Below are 19,316 nucleotides of genomic sequence, written 5' to 3'. Positions count from 1 at the left end.
GTATTTTGGATAACGGAATATTCCGTATTTTGGAATAATTGCATACCATAATGAGATATCTTGGGAATGGGACCCAAATATACACATAGAATGCATTATGTGTTATATACACCTTATACCCACAGCCTGCAGGTCATTTTATACAATATATTCAATAATTTTGTGGTTCAAAGAAAGTTTGTGCACGGAAATGAAATTCATTTATGTTTCATATACAGGATAATGTCACTAGATAAATGTTGGATAATAAACCTAATAGTGTAGTATAACTGTGACTGAATCCAGACAAAAAGCGCTAAATATACAATTTATTACATAATGCATAAAAGACAAAAATATAAAATATCTAAAAATCACACACAATACAAAACAATAACATACAGACTGGTTCAATGTAATTTATAAAAAGGCACAGCAGATAACCCCTGCAGAAGGTATCTCTGGTGTCTTATATTGAATGTAGCACTGTTCCAATGTAATTATCGGCCTCCAAACAAATAGTTAATACAAATCGCCCGTTGTTTCAAGACTCCTTAACACATATACCGTGTTTCCCCGATAATAAGACACTGTCTTATTTTTTTTTTTGTTAACAAAAACACCATAGGGCTTATTTTCGGAGTAGGTCTTATATTAATTTTGACAGCAGTGCCCTTATGCAGGCCCCCCCTTGCAGAAGTGTCCCATATGCAGGCCACCCCCTTGCAGAAGTGTCCCATATGCAGGCCACCCCCTTGCAGGCCCCCTTGCAGAAGTGCCCCTTATGCAGGCCCCCCCCTTGCAGAAGTGCCCCTTATGCATGCCCCCCCCTTGTGGAAGTGCCGCTTATGCATGCCCCACCCTTGTGGAAGTGCCGCTTATGCAGGTCCCCCACTGTAGCAGTGTCCCTTACTGTAGTGAACTTACCTGACTCGCCGCCGTCCGGGATGTCGCTCTCACCTGCGCGTTGACTGGATCTAACATGATCCAGCAGGCGCGGCCGCACAGGATCCTCAGCGCGCGGGTGACGTCATGACGTCACCCGCGCACTGCATGACTGGGAACGCTGGTCTCTGCAGCGTTCCCAGCTGAAAATGAGTTCAGGTAGGTCTTATTTTCGGGGTAGGGCTTAATTTGGACCGGGTTTCAAAATTAGGGGTAGGTCTTATTTTCGGGGTAGGTCTTATTATCGGGGAAACACAGTATATATTAGCACCGCATGGAGAAGCACTGGTATGTTGACCCTCTGACGAAGCCGCAAGGACTTACAGCGGAGAAACGCGTAAGGGAATCCCTATTCACCATCAGCTGGTTCTTAAAAAACTGAAAGAACGGCCGGCCTTAAGACTGATGAGCAGTTCAGTTACAGCATTGGGAGTGCATGCATGAGATCAATATCAGCCAGCAGAGCCAAGACACCTGTGGGAGTAAGGTCTGGGACATTTCTCTATACCTGACAGATCAGTATATTTACCATCATAAGCCGGCCGGCGGTAATGTATCATTATTAAGATCTACTTATGTCAAGTAGTCTCTATTATTCTCCCACCTTTGTGTACATGGACAGTGCTGTTGCTATTATCAGGACTGTGAGTCCTTATTGATGAACCAGCGTTCAAAAGACTTTTAAATGTATTCAACATACCAGTGCTTCTCCATGCGGTGCTAATTGAGCATACCAGCCCAAAATACTCATTTTGGTGAGATTACGTCAGTGTGTGACTCTGAGTTAAAATAAAAGTGGAGATCATCTCTGGTCAATTGGAGCGGGGATCGATATAAACCTGCATATATATATATGTGTTAAGGAGTCTTGAAACAACGGGCGATTTGTATTAACTATTTGTTTGGAGGCCGATAATTACATTGGAACAGTGCTACATTCAATATAAGACACCAGAGATACCTTCTGCAGGGGTTATCTGCTGTGCCTTTTTATAAATTACATTGAACCAGTCTGTATGTTATTGTTTTGTATTGTGTGTGATTTTTAGATATTTTATATTTTTGTCTTTTATGCATTATGTAATAAATTGTATATTTAGCGCTCTTTGTCTGGATTCTGTCACAGTTATACTACACTATTAGGTTTATTATCCAACATTTATCTAGTGACATTATCCAGATTTACATTTTCTGGCTGGTTATAAGTGTGTTTACAGGTACTACCTTTTAGGAGCAGCTTATGTATAGACACTATATTTAGATTTATTCTTTTTCATTTCATGCGCCTGAATTTCTTTGTTCTTTCATGTTTCATATACACCTTACACACACAGCCTGAAGGAAATTTTATACAACATGTTTAATAATTTGTGCCTTAGACAAAGTTTGTGTACATTGAACCATCAAAAATCAAAGGTTTCATTATCTCAGTCATGCCAAAAAAAAAATCCGTATTTCGGAAAATTTGGGTATGGGAGACTCAACCTGTAATTACCATTTGCAATAAACTGAAGAGATTGGTCTATTTGATAGAATGTCAAAAAAGATTTGTGTTGCAGAATATTTCACTTTCCCCCATTTATTATTGGAATTGTGTAACTTTCTCTGGCAGATATTGGTAAACACATAATTCTCTGTGATCTTGCCTTGCTTTACTACATGTGCAGAGCCCCACAGATCAATATAATAGGAAAAAACATATTAATGCAAAACTATTTTCTGTATCCGAGAAGAACTCCTATTCCATTCAGATTAATTTGAATTAATACTATAACGCTCAGGGGGTTATGTAATAGGTTCCGATATTACAGAACTAGCGAGATTTCATCGCGTTTCGCTGCTAAATTTTAAGCGGGAATTGGAAGATCTCTTTCTTGCTTTTAAGTCTCCATAGGATTAAAGCGATGGAAAAAGGAGGAGCTGGGCTGTACATCCTAATATTAAACATGATAATAGGTGCTACCATGCTGAGACCTGTAGTTCTACAGCAGAAAAGAAGGTGGGAGGAGCAGGTGCACACTATAAGCACTAAGAATTCTAGTGATCAAAAAATCTATAATAAACTGCAATTAACATGGTTTTAAAAGTAAGGTTCCTTAGTACATGTTTGGCAAAATATGTTTGCCCACCTGCCACGTCACGGTGAACGTTGCATTGCAGTACACACATCTAATGGGCCCTATGAAAGGTAAGTCCTAGATAAATTAATTAGTGTGTCAGTATTAGGTCTGTTAGGAACCCACCTGTATAAGGTTCACCGTAACGTGGTAGGTGGGCAAACATCTTTGGCCAAACATGTACTAAGAAACCTTACTTTTAAAACCATGTTAATTGTTGCAGTTTATTACAGACTTTTTGATCACTAGAATTCTTAGTGCTTATAGTGCACCTGCTTCTCCCACCTTCTTTTCTGCCATTAAAGCGATGGTGTAAACTAGAGATTTGTGGGTCCGGTACTCAGAGAACAAACAACAACCAAATTTCGGGGTCCCGAGTCGAACTGAGGGCCTGATTCAGAGCCAGACGCTCTTTCAGAGTGGTCGCTCTGAATCAGGGCGGCATTTTTTTTTTCAGAGCCGGCCTCTTGGCAGCTCGCTAAGCTGTGGGTGACCACCCACAACTTTTGTGAGCGGCCGGGTGATGGTCGCAATAGAGCCGGAAGCTCACTACTGAGGCCGCCCCCCAAACGGCAGGCATTCCTTCGGGTACGCCTCCGTTTGGCCAGCCACCCCCCTTTCCCGCCTCCAAAACGGGGCGAGCTGTCAATCACAGTCGACAGCCGCCCCTTTTTGGTGCGAGACCCATAGCGCCCGAGCACCCGTAGCAGGCAGGGTCTCGCGCATGCGCACGCCGAAGCCGGCTCCGGTGCAGTGGGGGTCTGTATCAGGCCCTCAGTCCGAGTTCTGAATCACCTTGGGGCACCGAATCAAACCGAGTCCTGGGTCAGATCTCCCCGAGGTTCGGAACTCGGATTTAAAAACCGAACTCGGGTTTTGGATTGCATGATAACAGGTCAAAATGACGTAATTTTTGCATTTTCTTCTTTTTTTTAAATACAGATCCAAAACCAAAGCACATGAGGGTGGTTTTGCAAAACCAAAATCAAAACTCAAAGATGAGTCTCACTCACTCACTTTGGTACATAGGAGTCATATCATAGTCCCCATTGATAATAATAGGGGCTGCGATCTGCAGTGCTAATTAGCACTCTGATAGCGGTTTCTGTGGATTCTCCTGCTTTGTGCTAATAGTACATAGCAAGAAACCATAATATTATGCAGACATTGCAGTTTCACCATCATTTTATGAAAGAAAAAGAGCTTGATAAATAGGCCCCTCAAACTGATAAAATTCACAATTGCTTATACACTGCATTCTAAGCACCTCTTCCAACTGAAGGTTTCTTCTTCCCTGCTTAGATAGGGATCAGCATTTAGCGCACATATAGAAACAGCTGGAGATGAAAATGACAAGAGATTATAGTAAATAGTGACAGTAGCTCATTCTCACACGGCATGGCGTTACATTGTATCTCTGTCAGATGAATGCCGGAACACTAAAGCTTGCTCTCTGGAGTGCTACACATATTCCACTTATTTCCCGTTCTGTATCTGCCAGAGAACATATTCCAGCCAAAAGCTTTGTGTTGTAGTTTATTGTATCATCATGTCACACTGTTTAGATAACACCGGGCAATTCACTTTATGGGACAGCGGGACATTTCTCTTCTTAACAACGACAAAAATGCTTCTCCCAGGACTTGGAAGAGCAGGAGGGCAGAGTTGCCGGCCACAGAGCACTGTGCTGTTTGTCTGAGAGCAGATCAATTGCAGCATGCAGGTGATTTCCCAACACCTAGAGAAGCCAGCTAGCCAGCAAGACTAACATTTCATCTATGCACTGGAACTAGACAAGGGGCATTTCTCTTACACTATACAGGATGCGTTAATGGAAAAGTATGCTGCTAAATCATGAATGTAGAAAGCAATTAAATGTTTGATTTAAAATCATACATTTACATACTCTTAAATACTACCCTCCGGGAGATCCAGAGGGCAGGGGTGTTTCAAGAGAGGAGACGGCCCGTGTGCAGTCTCTGTCCAGGGCCCCCTCTTCCCTCTCCGGTGGCCAGCAGAGCACTGAACGCTGCAGTAGACTCTGGGCACTAGTCTGTTCAGAGAGTCTACAGCACATGTGCAGGTCCCCGGGATAATAGTGCGGCAGCCATTTTCCTAGAGTTTTCCATACTGTGCATGCACAAAACGCCGGGAAAATGGCCACAGCGTCCATTTTCCAGGTTATTTCGACAGCACTGATACCGGCGTGGGACTCCAGAGGTGGAGTGGTAAGTATTAAAAATATGGGTGCAGGGTGTGTGGTGTGGGCCCCCCTGGCCCCGCACACCCTGCACCCATTATAGATATGCTCCTGCCAGAGGGGGAGGTAGAGAAGGGTGGTGCAGGGAGTTTTGGTCAGACTTGCCCCTCACTGTGCAATTTCATGATTTACAGCAGTGGAGCAATGATGACAGGTTTTGCTGCGAATTGCTCAATCAAAGTGTGGGAGGGGATGTAGTTGGCATCTCGGGGGAAATGCAGTTGGAATCCTGGCTTCAGAAACATCGACCCCTGGCATCCCAACAGTAAATATTAGGCTTGGAGTTAAGGGATAGGGTTAGGAACTAGGGGAAGGGTTAGGGTTGGGCTGTGTGTGGGGGGGGGAAGGTTAGGGTTATGCTGCGGGGGGGGCAGGGTTAGGGTACATTCCTGCAGGCATCGGATTATGACTGTTGGGACGCTGCTGTCGGTATTCTGACTGTACCCAACCCATGCAGGAAGACTCCTTGAAATTCAGGAGTCCCTCTGACTTTCCGGGAAAATATTTGAATTCTAAGATATGGGAAAACCCGTACTGATCCTATTAAATTGGCATGTTCATTAACCTCCTGACTCCTCATTTCAATTCCAATTGTAAGATGGTATTCAAACTAATCTTTCCATTATGTAAACCTCACTGTGGAAATTACTCCTGTTCCTTTCCCTGCTCCTGTTATATTTTGTCTAATCCTCCAGTGTTTGACCCAGCTTGTCCTGACTTCTCTATATTTGTCTATTGATTTTGTACCATGTTTGTTTCCTGCCTCTGATGATTCTTCTGGATGTCCCTGCATGATATGCTACAGTACAGTGCCGTGCACCAGTTCTGACTAGCCTGACAATTCTTTGTACAACACCAGCTATTTACTCGGTGATAAGGTACCAGCCAATCAGCTCCTAACTGCCATGTCACAGGCTGTGTTTGAAAAATGGCAGTTAGGAGCTGATTGGCTGGTACCTTATCACTGTTCACATTATCTCCTAACAAAGCTTAGTAAATAGACTCCTGCGTCCCTGCCCCAGGCAGTGCTAGTCCTAGATTAAAAGTACTGACTCCAGCAATCGTTAGAGTAACCATGACTCAACGCGTTGTGTAAGTCTGTAATGGAGAAGCAGTCTAGTTATGTTCTGTTAATGCTTGTGTTAGAAACTAACAGAGTGCTGTTTGGATTTTAACTCCTCCCAGGCTGTCCATGACTGTAGGATTGGGGCACTGGTATGGATCACCACAGTACTACGAATGAGGAATTGTCATGTGGCACAACAGTATGCAATTACAGTCAGGTGCATAAATATTGGGACATTGACAGAATTTTCATATTTTGGCCTCTATTCACCACCACAATGGCTTTGAAATGAAACAAACAAGATGTGCTTTAACTGCAGACTTTCAGATTTAATTTGAGGGTAATTACATCCAAATCAGGTGAACGGTGTAGGAATTCCGACGGTTTCTATATGTGCCTCCCACTTTTTAAGGGACCAAAAGTAATGGGACTATCAACTCAAAAGCTATTTCATGGACAGGTGTGTGCTATACCCTCATTATTTCATTATCAATTAAGCAGGTAAAAGGTCTGGAGTTGATTCTAGGTGTGACATTTGCATTTGGAATCAGTTGTGGTCGACTCTCAATATGAGATCCAAAGAGCTGTCACTATCAGTGAAGCAAGCCATCATTAGGCTGAACAATCAAAACAAACCCATCAGAGAGATAGCAAAAACATTAGGTGTGGCCAAATCAACTGTTTGGAACATTCTTAAAAAGAAAGAATGCACCGGAGAGCTCAGCAACACCAAAAGACCCGGAAGACCACGGAAAACAACTGTGGTGGATGACAGAAGTATTATTTCCCTGGTAAAGAAAAACCTCTTCACAACAGTTGGCCAAATCAAGAACACTCTCCAGGAGGTAGGTGTATATGTGTCAAAGTCAACAATCAAGAGAAGACTTCACAAGAGTGACTATAGAGGGTTCACCACAAGATGTAAACCATTGGTGAGCCTCAAAAACAGGAAGACCAGATTAGAGTTTGCCAAACAACATCTAAAAAAGCTATTACAGTTCTGGAACAACATCCTATGGACAGATGAGACAAAGATCAACTTGTACCAGAGTGATGGGAAGAGAAGAGTATGGAGAAGGAAAGGAACTGCTCATGATCCAAAACATACCACCTCATCAGTGAAGCATGGTGGTGGTAGTGTCATGGCGTGGGCATGTATGGCTGCCAATGGAACTGGTTCCCTTGTATTTATTGATGATGTGACTGCTGACAAAAGCAGCAGAATGAATTCTGAAGTGTTTTGGGCAATATTATATGCTCATATTCAGTCAAATGCTTCAGAACTCATTGGACGGTGCTTCACAGTGCAGATGGACAATGACCCGAAGCATACTGCAAAAGCAACCAAAGAGTTTTTTAAGGCTAAAAAGTGGAATGTTATGCAATGGCCATGTCAATCCCCTGACCTGAATCCGATTGAGCATGCATTTCACTTGATGAAGACAAAACTGAAGGGAAAATGCCCCAAGAACAAGCAGGAACTGAAGACATTTGCAGTGGAGGCCTGGCAGAGCATCACCAGGGATGAAACCCAGCGTCTGGTGATGTCTATGCGTTCCAGACTTCAGGCTGTAATTGCCTGCCAAGGATTTGCAACATAGTATTAAAAAGTGAAAGTTAGATTTAGGATTGTTTAGTTTGTCCCATTACTTTTGGCCCCTTAAAAAGTGGGAGGCACATATAGAAACCCTCAAATTAAATCTGAAAGTCTGCAGTTAAAGCACATCTTGTTTGTTTCATTTCAAAGCCATTGTGGTGGTGAATAGAGGCCAAAATATGAAAATTCTGTCAATGTCCCAATATTTATGGACCTGACTGTATATGACCGAAAGTGGGTGCTATTATCATGTAGCGTTAGAGACCACCGGTACAGAGACGCCTTGACACGGCCCGGATGGCTTAAACATATCTTTGCAAATATGTACAATAAAGATTCTCTGAATTTCTATTATCATGTAGTATTCAAATCTCATTGCTGGTCTTTAGCAGTGTGCTGGGGGATATTTTTTCCTTTTTATCTTGTCCAGATTAAACCCTCCCTTTCATACACTTGTGAAAGACTATTAAGTTGATCTAAGCAGCCACTATTTTATAGTACAGTTCTGAGAGGCATGGATGAGACCAGCATTTGGAGAGTGTGCTGTTTCCTCTAGTGCCATGTGGAGGATCCTGGGGTACATTCAAGTGAGTTGGCTCTCAACTTAGATATATTAATATATGTGTTATTATCATTTGGCACAACAGTATGCAATTATATGGGTTCAGTATGATTGAGCGCCGGCCGCATGGTCGGCGGTTCAAATCCCGACAGCGGCATCCCGGCAGCAGTTGAAATCCCGATCACCCAAGGTAAGTATTCTCTAACCTAATTCAACCCCCTAGCCCTCCCTTAGGTGTGCCTAACCCTAACTTGCCCCCCCAAGTGCCTAACCCTAATCCCTCATCTAAGTGCCTACACCCAACGCCCCCTTCCCCTCCGCCTAAACCTAAGTCCCTCGGGGGGTGTCTAACCCTAACCTCTTCCCGGGGGTGCCTAACCCTCCCTTCCCCTAGCCTAACTCTAAACTCCCAGGGGGGTGCCTAAACCTAAGTCACCCCCGGGAACCCTAAACCTAGCCCTCCCCCCCTGCAGCTGTCCGCGCCCGGCTTACCTTTGGTCGGTAAGCCGGGTGTCGGGCTCCCGGCTTAAGTAAAATGACAAGCGTCAGGATTGCGATGCCTGTCATTTAACCCCTTGCCGGGATTAGACAGTCGGGAAGCCGCCAGTCGGAATTCCATCCGTCGGCTTCCCGACTGCTTCCCACTTATATGACCTAAAGTGGGTGCTATTATTTTGTAGCAGTAGGTACAGCGGTACAGAGACACCTTGATGCGACCCGGTGCTTAAACATATCTTTGCAAATATACAGTATGCAACAAAGATCTCTGGATTTCTATTATCATGTAGTAATCAAATCTCATTGCTGGTCTATTGCAGTGTGCTAGGAGAACATGTTTTCCTTCTTTTCATGTCCATTCTGTCAATCAGCAGCATTGTGATTGGAGCCTATAGGGAAAGGGGTGTGTTGGTGTGAGAAACAGAGTGGGTGAGTAATAAGTGGCATTTATCTGCAGCGGGCCCATACACATGTGATGCCAGGCAGAGTCCTAGAACCTGGGCACAGAAGAGAAGGGATTGGAAGACAAGTGAAGGGGTGGTGAGATAAAGGAGTGCACAGACAGACACAGAGGGAAAGATCAGAATAACACAGGGATAAAGTGATGAAAAATGACAAAAGAGAGGAACGAGAGAGCAGGGGTGTTTCTAGTGGTCCGAGCGTCCCTGGCAAAGTAGGGGACTGGAGCCCCCCTTCCCACCCTGTTGGCAGTTAGTAAACAGACATGGTGGCTGTACGGGCGGCAATCGCCCTCGACACCCAGTGCTGATGCTTCTGACTGTGAGATCAGCAGCAATAGCACAGACTTTTTTAACGGACAGAACTTGCCACGGGCGGCAATGCCAGGCAGTGCTAGCGCCACCCCACCGGCCAGTGCCCCTGGCGAGTGACATCCTGGCCAATAGGAAGATATGCCCCTGCGAGACAGCGCTAGATAGAGAGAGATCAAACCAGGAAATTTTAAGCACAGATCTGACATGAGGGAGGGAACAGATCGACAGTGGGGCTAATAGTGTTATTTTTAAAGACGGTATTTATTGTAACACGTAATCAAGGTAATACAATTGTAATTGTGCATTTTCAGCTAATCTTGCTGAGAGTTTCTGCTGTAGACAGATGTGGGCAAATATTGTGTCAACTCTCTGTCTTTTGATTATAAAAAGCAAAATAAAAAACAAGCAGCTGCCACTCCTGATCTAATAAGTCTGTATGGGAATGTCAGAAGTGGCTTGTTATGCAGAGGACCCTGTACACAGTACATCTGGTATCATTTTCTATGCTGTGTTTTGTGCAAACCTTTGTTATTCTGTAGGGGGGCACAATATTGGAGACATGTTTGTCAAGCTGTCAACATTTCGCTTGGTGTGTGAGGAATGAAAGCGTTTCATCAGTACCTTGTTTTTTGCATAGTCAGGTATAGCATCAGTATCTGGTCATTAAAGTCCAATAAATCCCATGTGTTCACTTGCAGTCAATACACATTGGTAATTTGTGCATGGTCAGAGAATAAAAACTTTCTTATGTCTTTATTTTAAAGCTGAATTGCCCAGAGACAAACAGCTGCAGAACTTCCCTTCCTTAGTTATGTGCTGACGGCAGACTGCTGGAAGCGAATCGCCTTGCTCTCACCATTCCGCAAGTGCTTCGACAAGTATATGCATCGTAAAATGGGACCCGGTCAGAGGGTCGACATCAGAATGACAACAGGTTCTGAATGTCATCAGTCACAATGTTGGCTTGGACTTTAGGTCGACATCCAATGTCGACAATTCAGCAAAAATGACGATATGGCGAAAAGGTAGCAATGTTCATGATGTCAACATTTTACATGTCGACACCAAAATGTTAACATACAGTTTTCTGACTATTTTTATGTTAGGTTTAGGGTTATGCTAAAATAAGCAAAAAACCATATGAGTGAGACACTGCGCCTGCTATGGGGATGGTGCAAGTTTTGTTGGTGCAACCGATGGTGGCATATAAGAACGCACCAATCAATATTACAGCGTGCAACGGCACTAAGAGTGGGTGTCTCAGCCCTTGCACATTCGTCAGCACAGATGTACACAAGGGAAGGACTTTGTAGGCCATTTGCATAAACTTGCAGACAAGTGACCGCCAACAGACACTGCTGCATTGGCTTTTGGGTCCACCTCTGAATCATGCCCATTGTATACAACTGTTAGTAGTAATTATTATTATTTTGCAGTCTTTTACTAATTGTTACACAGGGAGAGTAACAGTAAGCAGGGGTTTCCAAAAGCAGTCATATGGCATTAAATCATGAGAGGCTGTTGCTGTGCATCACATTCATTTATTCCATATCAGCTGTGTGGAGGCCATTAGAAAGCAGTGCGCGACTGCACTTTCTCCTCACTTTTCATACATGCTGGGCACTAGGACCCAGAGTCTGCAGGGAAGTCTGTCCTCTAACCTCATGTTCTCCTGCAAATGTGACTGCAGCCATCTTAGAACTGTGTGATAGTGTCCATGTGAAAGACCCCAGTGCCATGTGAAAGACTCCAATGTATACCTGCATAAAGCTGTTCCAGCATCCTGCATCACTAGCTGCAAGCAGGATGAGCTGTATAGGGCCCCACTCATCTCAAGCTACACTCGATTATTGGTGTACATGTAACAGTGAGCATGGCGGTACCTGTTATCTATCAATAAACCAACATCAGTGGTGAAGTAACTGGACTGTTTATAGTGTGCGCCTATATAACTCTGCAGTATCAACACCTACACACATCATTTCCAACAGGTTATGGGCCCAGGCACACAGGTGTAAAGTACTCAGATACCCAGCCCCAGACACGAAAGCTATTAGGGTTGCCCACTTAGGCACATGTGCAGTACAGACTGCATAAGGACACTGAGTGAGAACAATACAGTTTTTCCAGTGCAATGTGTCAGCACAGAAGCTAGTCAGTGCACAGAAGCTGCATATAAACATAGAGTGAAGGCAGAACAGTGTGTTTCCAGTGCAGTATAGCAGTATTGAAGATGATTAAAATACAGAAGCTGCACAGTCATGTCAGTAAGAAGCATAAATACAGGATCTACACCCATAATGGGGTTTATCAAGCTAAATGGTGCAGAATATTATACAACCTGGAAGTTTGCTATGGAAATGCAATTGTAGAGTGAAAGGTTTTGGTAAGTCACTGTAGAACCAGATGCAGATTCAAGCCCAGATGATATAGAAAGAGCCATGGGAACCATAAGGTTAACTGTAGAGCAACACAGTAAGAGCTAAATTATTACAGTTTTAAGAATGTTGGCCTTGTTATTTTAGTGCTAAGACAACTGTATTACATAAAACAGTGAACATTTCAGGAAATTTTAATTCAATTGTTAATTACAATTAGGTCACAAAGCAATTGAGTTCAAACAAAAGAATGTGAACCCTACACAAAGAAAGAAATTTAACTGCAAAGATGACTCAGCCCTGAGTGTCACCAATAACCTCAGAAAAGTGTATTGGTATATCAATTAAGGTGCAACAATGCATTTCAGCTGAAATGAGGAATGGTTCACCAAGTTATCTAAATGGGACCCTATCTCTATCATATGAATTAGCAATCAAGTCCTTACAGGTACTAAAGGTGGGACAACTAAAGCTTGCTTAAAATTGGAATAAGAGCAATAGTCACAGGATCCAAAATGTGTTTTATTTACCAGAATTGGGAACAAATCTTCATCATTGTCCTAGAACAAAGAAGCCACAGAGTAACTGCATTGTGAGAAACAGAAGAGGGACTGTCATAGCTACAGACACAAGATGTCAGCAATTGTACGTCCTTGGCACAAAGCACTGTTACACAATAATGACAACTGAGTCACAATCACTGGAACTATGGCAAAGATGATTTTGTCACCTTGCATATGACAGTGTTCAGAAACTACAAGGTGGAATGGTTATGGGAATGTCGGTGACTAACTCAGAGAAACCCATATGTGAGAGCTATATTGTGGTGAAACAAAGTTGTCAGTCATTTCCAAAATCAAAAAACAGAGTTACAAAATGACTTGAAATAGTACATTCAGATGTGTGTGGTCCAATGGAAGTAACTCTGTTAGTGGATACAGATACTTTGTGACATTTAGAGATAATTTATCAAGGATGTGTACTTCATCAGAGGAAAATCTGAAGTGGCGAAAAAGATTACAGATTACAAGAGATTTGTAGAAAATTAAACAGGTTACATAGTACTCAAGACCCTGAGATCTCAGGGTGGAGAATATCTCAACAGAGAGGTGGAATGATTCTTAAGGAAATATGGAACAGAGCATCAATTAACTATTGCCTATACTCCTGAGCAAAATGGTCTCAGTGAATGAGCAACATGTAGACTGGTAGAGAGAGCAAGATATATGCTGAGGGATGCAGGCCTAGACAACCAATTTTGTGCCGAAGCCGTGTCCACAGAAGTTTATTTTCAGGAACCATTCTCCTACAGTTGCCCTAAAGGACATATCACCTATTGAAAAGTGTTCAACAAGAAAAACAAGTGTAAGACATCTCAGAACCTTTGGGAAGATGGCATAAGTAGATATATCAAAGGAGAAAAGATGAAAGCTGGATTCAAAGTCAGTAAAGTGCATCATGCTTGGCTATTGTCATGAGAGCTTACAGACTGTGGAATCCAAATACCATAAATATTGTTAAGTACAGATATGTTATCTTTAAAGAAACAACACAAATTGAAGAAAAGTTAGAAGCTGATATCACTGGACATGCCAGCAGCTGAAAATATACCTGAAACAGGGACTATCAGCCTGGGAGTTTAACCAGAGAAAAGACCTTCTGCAAGATAAAATATCAGCAAACCACTTTAGCGGTATGATGAGGAATTTGCAAACCTTGTAGTCAGTGAGCCTCAAGGAATTCAGAAGCCAAAACCAAAGTCTGTCTGGTGTAAATGGAAATCCAAGATAGGAAATGAGACTTTGCCAGATTTGAAAACCATAAGTGTGAAAAGCACTAAGAATCAGAATTGTGACAGCAGTCCCAAGTTTGTAATTTGAAAGACTGTTGTTATGGCCCATGCTATCAGTAAAGGAACTTTTGCTAAAGTATCTTTCCTGAGAAATGGCAAGTTGAAGTCACGTGATGTGTTGATGCCTTTTCATGTGTTTAACCAAAGTTGTTTTACAGGTCACTACAGAAAAGCTGCAGTGAGGGGGCTGTGTGCAGAGCAGTGCCCCCCAGCACTATCTCCTCACTGTGCATACATGCTGGGCACCAGGACCCAGAGTTTTCAGGGAGGTCCATCCTCTAACCTGATGTACTCCTACACATGTAACTGCAGCCATCTTAGTAAAACAGATGTTGTAAAAACAGATGTTGTACACTTAGCTCAATGTGAGAGACTCCAGTGTATACCTGCATAGCGGCATAAACTCACAGGCTGATGAGCTGCATAGGACCCTCTCAAGCTTCACTCCATTACCAGTGTTCATGTAATAGTGTGCATGGCTCTATCTTTTATCCTTAATAAACCAACACCAAATCGCAGGAGGCGTGGCCACGCCCCCTTGACAAAAAAGAAATGCGCGCTGGGGAGGTGGGCGCTGTAAACCCGCCCAGCCCGGCGCTAAGCAGGGGGAGGCGCAATCAGTGTGATCGCTCCCCCCCCACAGTCATAGGAGAATGCTCCGGGCTGTTCAGCAGCCGTGAGCAGCCTCGCACTGCAGCCCAGCACAAGTTGTGTGCTGAGCTGCTGTGAGGGAGGGGGGGGATGCCGGGCCCCTCCAGCAAGCCTAGACATGGTTAAGCTACCCGCTCCCCCCCCTCAGGGCGCCCATGGGTTAAGTAACTGGGCTGTTCATAGGGAATCGTCATGTAACACCGCCGGCCGCATGTGGAAGGAAATCCCGATTGTCCCAAAGGTAAGTAATTCCTAACCTAATCAACCCCCTAACCCTCCTTTAGGGTGACTAACCCTAAACTCCCCCCCCCTGTGCCTAACCCTAATCCCCCCTCTAAGTGCCTAAACCTAAGTCCCCCCGGGGACGTGCCTAACCCTAAGTCCCCCCCCAGAACCCTAAACCTAACCACCCTCCCCTGCGGCTGTCCACGCTCGGCATCCCTTCGATCGGCATGCCGGGTGCCGGTCTCCCGGTGTAGGTTAATTAACCCTCGCCGGGATTCTTTAGTGGAGATGCCTGCATCATAAACACATACCGTTCATAGTTTGAGTCATCCGCTGATGTATGCCTATATGACTCTTCAGTATCAACACCAGCACACACATCATTTCCAACAGAGGCATGTGAGGATATATGGATATATGGAAATATCTCGGTTGTGTGGAGACGTGATGGTATATGGAAGTTTACTCTCTGTGTGGAGGCATGTGAGGATATATGGAAGTATACTGGTGTGTGTGTAGGCAGCATTGATGCTGCACTTTTTGATTCCATGTTCAAAGTTTAACCTTATATCCTACTTGCCAAACTCTAATTAATATACTAATCAAAATGACCTTCCTATCATCTTCACAACATAAAATACATCTATATACTGATCTGTGTAATATGTAATGAATAAAAAGAGCCAGGAGCAAGCTATTCCTTTATTAACACAGAACAAACCGTTATAGAATATGCTTAAGTTCTGTGTGACAAGGAAACTGCATTTCCTATTCATTGTCAATTGTCACTACAGGCACTGTTAACCCTTTTGCTGTGGAGGAAGAGTGGGTGTCATCCTCCGCATAAACCTTAAAACTGCAAAGAACAAGCCCCACTCATCCTCCACAGCGATCAGCGTGAACAATAAATAAAAAGAAAGGAAAATACCCTACTCCCACTGGTTTGGATTAGTGTGGTGCTTGCATTGCACATCAGGATGTAACACTGTGCACCATTAAACATGAGGTGAGGCCAGCCATCAGTAAAGATTGGACTGGCCATCTTGCACTTCTGGAAAATGCCAGAAGGGCCAATGGCCTCAAGGCCGGCACAAGGAGTGCGGCTGCACAGGGCAAATATCACCTGCCTGACTCTGCTGGAGTTCATGGTATGAACTCAGGGAGAGGGAAGGGGTGGCGGCAGTGCAGCACATGGTGCACATGATTGGCCAGTCCGGTCTTAAATCCTTGTAGAGCAGCGCCGCCTCCCGACACTCAGCTTGGTGGGGATACTGAGACAGGGGAGTGCTGCGAGGCCAGGCCCTGTGAAATGTAACCACACCCCTTTCACGAGCGAGAGCGCACCACAGGGGGGACTGACAGGGCTGATATAAAGCCCCAGTCCGTCCCTGGTCCTACCCCATATGTATTGAATACTTTAAAAAATAGTAAAGATGATTTAAGACATGAGACATAAATATAGCTAAAGTTAACAGTTTTTGAAACAAATAAAATACCAGAAAAGCTGAAATATAGAGATACTGAAGACTTTAAATTGATATTTTCTAGAGATGTGCATTGACACCCATGTTTTGGTTTTGGATCAGGATTCATCTTTGAGTTTTGGTATTGATAAAAAGGTTTTAAAAAACAGCTAAAATCATGTAATTTTTGCAATACAAAACCCGAAATTCGGATTTAAAATCTGAATTCCAAACCACAGGAACATTAGAACCGCAACTCAGATCTGTCTGGATTCACAAAATTTGGGTGGATTCGGATTTCTGGAGCTCCGAACCGCACATCTATAAAATGTTCACTCTTTCCTCCGTGTGCATATTTACTGTAGTTAGGGCAACATGGCTCGGCCTAGATTGATATTCCAGGGACAATTCCAAGGCCCGGAAGTGGGTGTGCATCTTGTAATACATTTGCCAGACAAGTAAGAACACTTAAGAAAAGAAAACAGAAGCATTGTGGGTCGCTATTATTTGTAGTTCATAAATGAACCTATAGAGTCTTGTTCTCTTTCAAGGATAAAACTTGTTCTGTGTCTCTCAACATGTCAGATTTCATTTCTCATTGTGTTCTAGGTCATAGCTCCTGCAAATACAGGCTCTGGTGGACAGGAATACAATACGTTTATATTAAAGAAAAGAGGGTTAATCATTGAGGCTGACCCACTTTCACTTAGGTCTCAAAAGTTCTTTCGAAGCATTGTACTCCATTGTATGGCGCTGCAAGATATTTCTGTGGCTTCTAATAAAAAGGAAAACATGAATTTCTGCTGGATGAACGCCTTAGCAAATGTCAGTCACTCACAACACAAGGAACATTAACTCTATTTGTAATTACATTTTCATTTCACGTTACATTTATATTAGGGATGTGCGCCGACCCCCGTCTTTTGGTTTTGGATCTGTATCTCCTTCAAGGTTTTGGATCTGGATTTGGTTTTGCAAACCATCCTTAAGTGTTTTGGTTTTGGATCTGCATTTTTTAAATAAAAAATAGATAAAAAGTTTTAAAAACAGCTAAAATCATGTAATTTATGCAATCCAAAACCCGAAATTCGGATTTAAAATCCGAATTCTGAACCGCAAATAGATCAGAACCGCGACCCGGATCTCCTCAGTAGATTAGAACCGTGACTCGGATTTACCTGGATTCACGAAATTCGTGTGGATTCGGATTTCTGGAGAACCGAACCGCACATCTCTACTTATATAAATGATCAGAAAGTCTTGTGCAAATAGGGCAGATGGGAGTGTATCTTGCAGAGTGCAGTCTGGGTCCTGGGATGTGACTAGTTATGCTCCAACATCCGCCTGATTCAGATGTGGACGCAGACACGGCCACATCGTTTTCCGCTGCCGCTCTCTCTGCTAATACCGACACCTGTTCTGAACTTGCTGAGACGCTCACATGCAGCAGCGCTAACCAGTCATCAGTCGCACCATCCAAGCTTGCACCAGACCTATGGCAGATGCAATATCTTTGAATATGGCGTTATGTGTCAGCGCTGCTGCGTCTATAGGAATAGTCGATGTCAGCATCGCGCCTGCATCTCTCTATCCACCCGCCTGTTACCTCCCAGGAAAGTTCACTGAATCCTCAGCTCTCACGTTCAAATTCGTTCTGTGTATCCTGGCCACAGGGGCGTAGAGAGCAACGCCGGGCCCCTTGGAAAATAAAAAATATGCGGCGCTGCGCGCCAGGGAGGGGGCGCTGTGAGCCCCTCGGCCCAACGCAAAGCCAGAGGGTGGCGCGATCAGTGTGATCGCTCCCCCCTTCAGGCATAGGATATTGCTGTGGCTGCTGCTTAGCAGCCGCAAGCAATCTCCCACTGCAGCCCAGCTGCTGCAGAGGGAGGGAGGAGGGAGGAAGTGAGGGGGGGGGGCGACGCCGGACCAGGGCCCCTCTGTAAGCCCGGGCCCGGGAAAACTGTACCCGCTCCCCCCCCTCTCTGCGCCCCTGCCTGGCGATATATATAAATATATATATATATATGTGTTTATGTATATATATACATATATATATATATATATGTATATATAACTTTTATTGATAGGGGCCCCCACACGTTTGTTGCCCAGGCAGAGGATCCAGGGAGGTAGAGGAGACATTGGGGCAGGCTGCGGGCACGGACCAGAGGGAGAGCGGACATCAGGGCAGGCTGCGGGCATGGACCAGAGGGGGAGCAGACATTGGGGCAGGCTGCGGAAATGGACTGGAGGGAGAGGAGAAGTCAAGGGCAGAGGCTTCAGGCACTGACCGGAGGGAGAGCAGACATCGGGGGCAGGCTGCAGGCACAGACCAAAGGGAGAGCAGACACCAGGGCAGGCTACGGGCACGGACCTGAGGGAGAGAAGTCATCAGGGCAGGCTGCGGTCATGAAGAGCAGGGAGAGGAGACACCGGGAGCAGAGGCTGCTGCAGGGAGGAGGCAGCACTGGGAATAGGATGTGCCCACTGGTGCCTCCTCCCCTCATCCCCGTCTCCAAAAATATACTTTATGATATATATATATATTTTTTTTTACCAACTATCCAATATATGCCAATGTATTGTGGCTGATCGGGTGCCGCGCATGTGAAAACAGCACTGCAGGGGAATATTATCACTTTTCCAAAAAACTGTCTCCGCAAAAGAGGCAGTGTTTCAGAAGTGATCATTTTCAGAGAGTCTGATGATAATTACCAATAATTTTATGTGAATTGAAAACTAAACCATCACAAATGATAATTATTTCATGATGAATAGATCCCTTTGAGAGAGGTAAGATAAAGTACTAACCAATTAGCTCCTAATTGCTGTTTTTCAAACAAAGTCTGTAGCATGACAATTAGAAGCTGATTGGCTGGTACTTTGGGGTCTATTTACTAAGCTTTGGATGGAGGTATACTGAACGGTGATAAGGTACCAGCCAATCAGC

Source organism: Taudactylus pleione, unplaced genomic scaffold (genome assembly GCF_031769625.1).
Source record: "Taudactylus pleione unplaced genomic scaffold, aTauple2 ptg000032l, whole genome shotgun sequence".
Lineage (NCBI taxonomy): Eukaryota > Metazoa > Chordata > Amphibia > Anura > Myobatrachidae > Taudactylus > Taudactylus pleione.
This window is presented reverse-complemented; position numbering follows the sequence as displayed.